This window comes from Varroa destructor, unplaced genomic scaffold (genome assembly GCF_002443255.2).
Source record: "Varroa destructor unplaced genomic scaffold, Vdes_3.0 BEIS01000003.1, whole genome shotgun sequence".
NCBI classification, from domain to species: Eukaryota; Metazoa; Arthropoda; class Arachnida; order Mesostigmata; family Varroidae; genus Varroa; species Varroa destructor.
Genome location: NW_019211456.1, coordinates 12,684,060 through 12,692,799, shown reverse-complemented (window position 1 = coordinate 12,692,799; position 8,740 = coordinate 12,684,060).

The following is an 8,740-nucleotide window of genomic DNA, read 5'->3' as shown; positions in this document are numbered from 1 at the left end:
AATAGTTCTAGCAGACTTGGCTTATACCACGTATGCTCCTTCCAAAGTAAGCATAAGGCAACATTTGGACAAGATAATTCAGACATCGGAAACTTGTGAAGCGTCGTTAGTAATAATAGTGCGTACCCCGATTACTGCACAATTATTTAGTTACGTAGAAAAATGAATGGCTAGTATCAGCGATCCTATTCCTCAGAATTACTTTACTGACCTTACAGCATAGCCTTACCCTTTATGATGTTAATAGACATATAAAAGACACGGGCAACAATTGCAAGTGCCTTGGAAAAACAGATACGTCGACGGAATCGGTTGCACAATGCTGTCTGCTAGTAGAGATGACTGTTAGAGGTATGAATATATCTAGATAGAATGTCAGCAATGGCGACCTCTTCAGTCAAACGTCGTTGATGTTTGGGCGTTCGTTATCGACTGCAAATAAGAGCGTGACCAGAAACAGGAGAAGGCGATTCGTAGGATTAAATGTTGGCGTGTAAATGAAAAAAAGTGCAGCTATATATTTTCTCCAAATTGTGATGAATCTGTCTCGTGCTAAATAGTGCTCTCACTCATTCGAGGCCTGCGGCTACGGCGATCAGGACGCGATTCCATATAGGACCATTTTATGGGTCGAACATATTGTAAACTTTAAAAGGTAGTGGGGCAGCAGTGTTCGAAAGGCACTAACTGCATGCGCAATACAGAAGTATGTAAGTATATAGATTACTTTATGGTATTTTTTTTATATTGCTATTTCATAATGATTACAGCGCTTTACCTCGGTCGTTTGATACGCTGGCCTTTTCTGGCCCGTGTAACTACGAGTTCAAACTCGAGCCTTTATATAACATTTTTGCTCGACAAAACGACCGAAAATCACAAAAAAAAATGTTCGTTATAGTAGATATAAATTATCAATTTCCTAAGTGGGACACGGTTCCGTTCGACGATGATCCGCTGGGTTATCCATTTACTGCTACAATATGTTATTTCCATTTTATGAGAACTTGTAGTCAATATGTAATCTTCCACCATCAAGTTGGATTATTTTTTTAAAATTATTTCGTTATATAGCATATACAAGGTTTTTATTACCAAAATATAAGCCGACACGGAACAAGTCTTTCATAGATTATATTTTAAATTATTGTCGGATGGTGCTATTAAATATGATTTAAAATAAAAGCAAAAAGTGTCTTGGATAATGAACTCGTTCTGTGATGTTAAACATTTCGTTAATTTATTATTAATTTGGTAAATTGTTTTAAGCACAACCTGTTTAGAACAATAACAGTGTTTTTCTAGACAACACGTACAATGCAGCAGTCAATGTTTTAGCTTTCTTACCTTCTTAGAAGTAAGCGTCTTCAGATAATCGCCGCCGAAGCGGCGTATTCAGGAATATAAAAAAAAAATCCTGCTTCTTTCTAGCACTATCTACTATAGGGCTAATCATATCGCTAACAAGCGGAACAATTCGCAATAGGATTTCAGAAGACGTCCAATACCGAAGAAGGGTCAAGGAGAAAACCACTCCAAGCGAAATTAGACAAGTAAGTCACAGATCGTGAATGTAAAAGACATTCCGTTCGAGATCTAACTTTTACTATTGTTAGAATGAAAAATCTTCATTAAATCCTTCTGCACAAAGGTCCCATGTTTGCTACCCTGTTTCATATTTATTTTGGAGTATTCTGCCAACCTGCTAGAATTATCACGAAAATTAAAGATGGAACGATAGTCGTTGCAGCTATTCTATTCGGTATATCGCTACGACCTGTTTTGTCTTCATTGAAGGATTAAGAGTGATGCGGATAGGCTTAGCTTTAACTATCAGTGAATTTAGAACGTCAGTCGAGAAGGCAAATTGTCTTTCCACGTATTCATTTCCTGACAGTATTATTAATATTAGAAAAGAAATTATTTAATCTACATTAAGTGCCTATCGCTGACAGTACGCTAAAGTAATCTGTACTTAGTTAGCTTGGTAAAAATCTATAAACTAGGCATGAAGACACGGCAGCAGGAAACGTCGACAGTATCAACGAGAAAATAGCATGGGGAAAAGTAAGATTATCGATCATCATTAGCGATTAACGATTGTGATTATGCCGTCGGTGAGCTTCGACGTTAAGCAGGTCCTCTCCAAAAAGAGGAAAAAATTGCCTGCCGTCAAAGGGCCTGTGGAACCCAGCCACTTCACGTTGAGAGCTCAGAACCTTCAGGAAAGGCGGATTCTGTCCGCCTGCGCCTTAGCTTTCAAGGGGACTCGAAACATGCAAAAGCGATGGCGGCCATCCAGCGATTTCACGCCGTATTGAACTAAGCTCTCGCATATCATGCGAAAAAAAGGTCTTTCATTTTGGACTCATTGCACTTATAGGTATTGTGCGTTGTCGATGAGATCCTTCATCGCTGGGAGCGTTGTCGTCGTAACTAGCAGCAGTCGGTTAGATGGAGCGCGAATTTCCCCGTTACGCTATTAAAATCTAGCGGAAACTTAAGCCTTGTCAAGCAAAGGTTTTTTCGAGAGCTCGTTTAAAGCTATAACCGCTGTAATATGACGGTGTACACTAATATCGAGCGGCTGATGATGCCACTTCCAGTCTATCAGACTTCGCTTTTGAAAAACTGATTCTGACTGTAATAGAAAACTAATTATCTTCGAAAAGCACCTTGCAAAAGCAATGTTTTTAAATATCTGAATAACACAAGAGAAGATCCCTGACGAAATCCATGAATACTGCCAATGACGATTACTTAGAATTTTTGGAGGCTTCAGGTAAGAAATGTACTAAGCCAGTTACCATATATTTATGTTTTACGAGTAGATACTGTAAAGAGGGAAATGTACGCGGAAGCTAGGAATAGAAATGAACTATCGTGAGAATCAATAACCGATGTAGCATTATAGACTGAGTATCTTTTCAAGAAGCGACAAATTCTCAAAAGGGCGTGATAGTGGCTATACAAAGTTACTCAATAGTTTCGTGTATAGGATAAAGTTCGGCGGTTTTTGTAACGTGTCCTTCCAACGTACCAAATGTCAAATCACCGTAAGCATAAAAACTCAGCTCGGGAGTCATCGCGGGAAAACTTCGCAGCCGACATTCCCCCCGCACCTAGTGCGAACATCAGCAACCCTCCATAGCGGCTTTCATGTCTGCACGGAGGTGCAGGTAATACTGCTTACTTGAAACTTATTTGACTGCTTGGTTTTTGTTAATTCTCGATGCGAAACGGTATGCAGGACAAGATTAAAGGTTAGGAGACCCGAAAAGTAATTCGCAACCATGGCCTGCTAAAACGCCTTGCATCTGGTCAATATATTTTGATTTAATCTTTTTCATACAGTTAGTCATTGACGCTTAAAATGTGTTTGACTAAGCTTTGTAATAAAGTTACTCGTTTTACACTTTTGCGTATTTAAACATATGTATTTGATAGTAACCTCCACCTTTATAGATTCGTCTGTACATTGTTTATTCTTCGTGTGTACTAAAGCTCTAGTTGGACACGGGAAATCAAGACCGCGCTACTTAGTACTCTTCGCCTAACTCTGACGCACTCTTAAGATACGTTTGTAAAGAGACGTTCTGTCTGGCTGCTCGTCCGGCTCACCAACTCGCAAACTCAAGATATACCTACATTGTAAGACAACAAAAAGAGACAGCAGGCAGCTCAAAAAGGACAGATTTTTCCCGGTAAATATTGCTACCTACTACGTTCGACTGACTCTGTTGACTGTCAAGCCTTAACTGCGCGACAAAGCAGGCTAAGTTCCATTCCCGCTCGACTTCGCGTACCCCCATTGGCCGAGCCAGTAAAAGCATCAACACAAGTGCTGCTGACGTTTCTCAGACAACGCGTACCGCCGTGGATGATGCACTGGCATGTTCGCTCGGCTACGCTTTGTCGACTATTCGTCGCAGTGGCATTAACGCTTGCCTTAGTGGTAGATGCTTGATATGGGACCTTACAATGCATAAAGGCGAGGGAAGGGGGTGCCTGCCACTTCCAATCGCTCTATGATGATGTGCGACGAACATATGGGGGACTCATATATGGGGGTGCAATTTATCCATGAGATAGCAATACCTAGTTTTTACAATATGTTTCATATGCCTGCACCATTGGCTCGATGTGGTTTTATCATGGAGTTGCAGATCGGTTATAAGCAACAGAACCAAAGAGAACATGTTATTGTTTAGTTGTTTTATCTTATCAGCTGCGCACTACTCCTACGGACGATATAACATTGCATTGTCGAAATGTGCTGGCTACTTCTTTTCCGAAGCTGTACAGTCAAGTAGGTCCCTAACCACTGCACTATCGCCTATCGGAGCATAATTCTATCTGTTTAACTGCTGGCCTTATTTAAATCGGTTGGGAACTGTGTTATCTTGGTCTTTACTATGTTGCCTCATAAAAGTAGAGCAACCCACGTAGGCTCCGCTGATAGAGCGCTCGATAACCGCTTTGTGCGAAAACAGAACAGTTTGATTATACGCAAATCGTCGATACGTCTTGCGTACTCTCGTGCCTCTTTCATCGATTAATTATTATTTGAAACGCACAGGAAGTTTACGTGACGTGCAATAAAAGTGCTCGTTTTTAACAAACGGATGGCTAACAATTACGTTGACCGACGCGTATGTGCTCAGGTAGAATAATACTCCACCCAATTGAAGGACATTCTGCTCGTCGAGAACAGAACACGCTCTTCTAAAAATACGTTCTTGGCTAGGGGGCGCAACCGTTGCGCTACAGGTCTTTCAAAATTCTCATCGCCTGCAATAGATCTGTCCTTTTAAGCCTATCGATATTTACGCAGAGTTTTAGCGTGCTCGCTTGGTTATAAATGTACAGTGAACGTAAAATGGGCATAGTCAAAATAAGGTATAGTTCAGGTGTCTGTCCACTAAAGTGAGGTATCCATTGAAAAAATTTTGGCAAAGGAACTGAATATACATACGATCATGAAACGAATGCATCAAGTGCATAGTGCTATCCATATGAGCACCAAAAAGCGGATTCGTTTTATGGCAGAGGGGCAAACAACCTGGGAACATGATCAAATTTGATTGAGTAACTTGCATTGTGCGACTTATTCGGAATATGATTAGTTTTTATGCCTTGTACTCTAGGTCGGGTGATGTTATGTATCCAGTGTCCATTGTTGACATTTCTCCCATTACGCTCTATTATCTTACAGAGGACTTGTAGCAGATTTAGACTGTTGACGATCTTAGCAGGGTTTTGCCAGCAGAAATTTACGTCCATCTGTCTTCTGCGCGTGTTACTGCCCCCAATGTCGTGATCGGTGTTTTGATCGCTGCCGCAACATTTAATCGCACAGATGCAATAAGGAAATCAAAACAGTAGACGGGAAACGTGGAAAAACAATAACAAAAAACAGGTAGATATCGAGCGGTCATAAGGCACTCTGGTGTAAGAGAAGAATGAAGATGAGTGTTCACGGCACCGATGCAGCTATTCCTGATAAAGCTTTCAGGGGAGAATTGCTCTTTCAAGGGAAATGACTTTAGGACACAGCTTACATGAAGCTTTGGCTTCAGAAAATGATGCTTTCGCCCTTAGAAATGCTATAAATGTAACGCTGTACAAACAGTAACAAAGTGACAACAATAGAAACACTATTATACATTCCTTCACTATTGCCGTTATTACTTGGCTGTTCTTTGCCATATTATTCTCATATTGCAATGTTAGTTTCGATACGCTCGTTAGAGGACCAAACTTGTTTCAAATCTATGAACTATACCATTCATTTTCCACGTTATCGCGTTCTTAGACTATTTTATAAGGTGTGTAAACTTTCATACCAAATGCGTATACCTGTGTTGGGTATTGAGACAACCTGAGCGAAGTTTAATTTCGACATTTGCCATTCGCAAATCGATGCTTTCTTTCCGGACAACGCTCGGACGAGCTATTGCTCTTCCGGTTTTCGCAATCTTAATTTAAAGCTGAAGTGTTGCGTAGCACGAAGGAAACATATGAGCATTTGAAAGTGATCTTTCGTTTCTCTTGAGATGCTCCCGACCATCCTTGATTGCCGCTTACAAACTGTGGCCTTCTATCCAAACGAACTCAAACATATTTCACAGTTTTGTTACGAAGCAGTGTTACGCGGTTAGAATTTGAATTCAGTGTCTCGTTTCGAACATAATAAAGCTAGTTGCGGGTCTAACAAGCGACCTCAGCGGAATAACAGCGCATAGGTTCGTCTCTTGCAATTATCAGATAGTAAAACGTTTGCTGTTATGAAAAAAAAAAAAACAAAATTCATCGAGATAGTCGACTAGTTTGCCCGAGCAAGCGTTAACCTTCTCACAGTATTGTGGTAAAGCTTCCACAGAACGTATCATTCATTTATTATTAATCAAACGCACGTATAAATATATAGACTGTCAATTTTTCACCACGACGGAATTTACAAACGTTAAAAAGAACGCGAGCATAAGTCTATAATAAAATCATGCTTATGACAGTCGTAAGCCTTGTGGTTAGATACTACCGTCCTCGAGTGCATCGGCAGTGTGTGTCTCCTGAGCGGAGCTCCGATACGTGTGCTGCATGGGCGTTAGAGTGTCATCGGCTGCCAAAGAAAAGCTAATGTGGTTAGGCAAAAACGCCAAGATGCCTAGGCCAGCTTACCCTACGAAGAAAAGTCAGGTAACGGCAGGCCAATTGCATACCGCAACTATTTCCGCTAGATTTGACACACTCCTGTGATTGAGAGGACCTGGTTGAAATCGGCAGGAAAATGGAAGTGCTGACGACCGTGTCTAGATCAGGTCATGTCGTTGCTCCAAGTGGCGGGAAGAATATTCATGCTTCGTTGCAGATTCACTACCAACGCAATCTGTTAGCCATAGAACGATTAAGGAAGGCCACCTTTGCGGTGGAACGAGCCGGCTAATTTAAATCATTACCTTTCGCCGACTAAATTATATAGGAAAGGATTTGTGCTACCGATTCGTTCCTACGTTTCAAAGCGGATGGTTGCGGGGAAAGCATAACCTAAATTACCTAAGATTGTCCGAGTCGCGTACTAATTGCTTTCTTAGGGGTTATTCGAAATAACTATATAGCACATTCACGTGTAATTCTAATATTAAGGTAATAGAATTTCGAGCTCGTCTACAGTTAGGCTTGATTGGAATAGGGCTTCCGAATGTAGGAGGAGTTCGGAAAAGGAGTTCCATGACTGAAGCTGAATAGGCTCGATCGCTTGAGGGTGCACTAGTTTTTTCTCGAAGCCATTCTAGCTTGTGAATACGGAACTTACACTATGTTTTGATGGATTCGTGTATTTCTTAGGATATGAATAGAATGATTACGGTGGAATAATGGTGGTGCGTTTTTTTTGGCTAAAAATAGTTATCGACTGCGCATCTTTTCACAGATACACATATAAAATCCCTTCATACGACTAAATGCGTGTGTATGGAAGAAGTTTTTATCAAGCAAAGCTCCAACCGTGTGTCATATCTGAGGTATGACAGTTGCTGTTGTGTTCAGCGAAGACATTACGTTTATATATAAAGACAATCTCCTGAAAAGCGAGCTAGATCAGAATGATCTGTTCTCGACACCGTGGAAGCGGCGGCTCCCTGTTGATGAGGTGTGATTTGGAAATGAACGAGCTGTCGTTCACCTTTCTGCTCACGAACCCTTCAGACAGTGCTCGAAGACATACCTTTCAAGCCTATCCAATTTTCTCGTCGTCGGTCACCCATGCAAACATAAGCGAGACAAGCGAATTCACCGTACACGTTTTCATCATACTAATGTATAGGTGATGGCGGATATATATAGGAGGAGGAGGAAGTTCTTGACGGGTTCTTTTCTGAAGTACTACAATACTCTACTCCAACTCTTTCGAAGCAGGTAGCAACGGCCGTTAATATAAAAGTAAACGGATGAGGCTTTTGGTAGTGACAGCATGGATCATCTATTTGTAATGCAATAAAAAGTAACCGACGTATTTACAGCATATGTCGAACTAAAACAACACAGTCGATGTGTTCAGACGTACAAATGTAGATGTCACTGTAGCATTCGTAACAAGGTGTGCCCAAGCGTATAAAACTTATACGACAAAACAAATATAGTACAAATAAGACAAATATAATACGACACGATTTTTATATGGCGTTGTATCTTATCACGTGTGGCTATTGTGTGGAACTATGCAACGTTTGCTGATCTATTTGTCATCAGAATGATTCCCTACCACTTGCCATTGCGCTACGCATCTTGCTTAGATCGTGACATCCGGCCTAGCCCTTTAGCACGGTGCAGCTTGGGGCTATAGTTTTATCCGATTCATTTATCTGGATACCTCCGCAGGCATTGCCTATTTTCTTCCTTAAGTATGAGTACTCAACAGCGAATGAACTTTTTTGCATTCAGGTAAAGTACGATGGCCATGCTAGTTAAGCGCAAAGAAACGGGGCTACACTCTAATATCTAACGCAGTCGATCTTCTCATAAAGTAGTACTTGAAAGCAGGTTAAGTTGGCGGCCTTGACCGAAAAAGCTTATAGTGCTCCTCTTGTACTGTACTACAGGCGGCCTTTACGTCATCTCGTAGCTGTTCGACTTACGCTCTAGTCTTTTAAATTACGGCACCGTCTTTTATTGGCATTGAAAATATTTCCAGCTGTTTACCTATCCACGGGCGCAATACTTCTACAAAATAACACTGTAT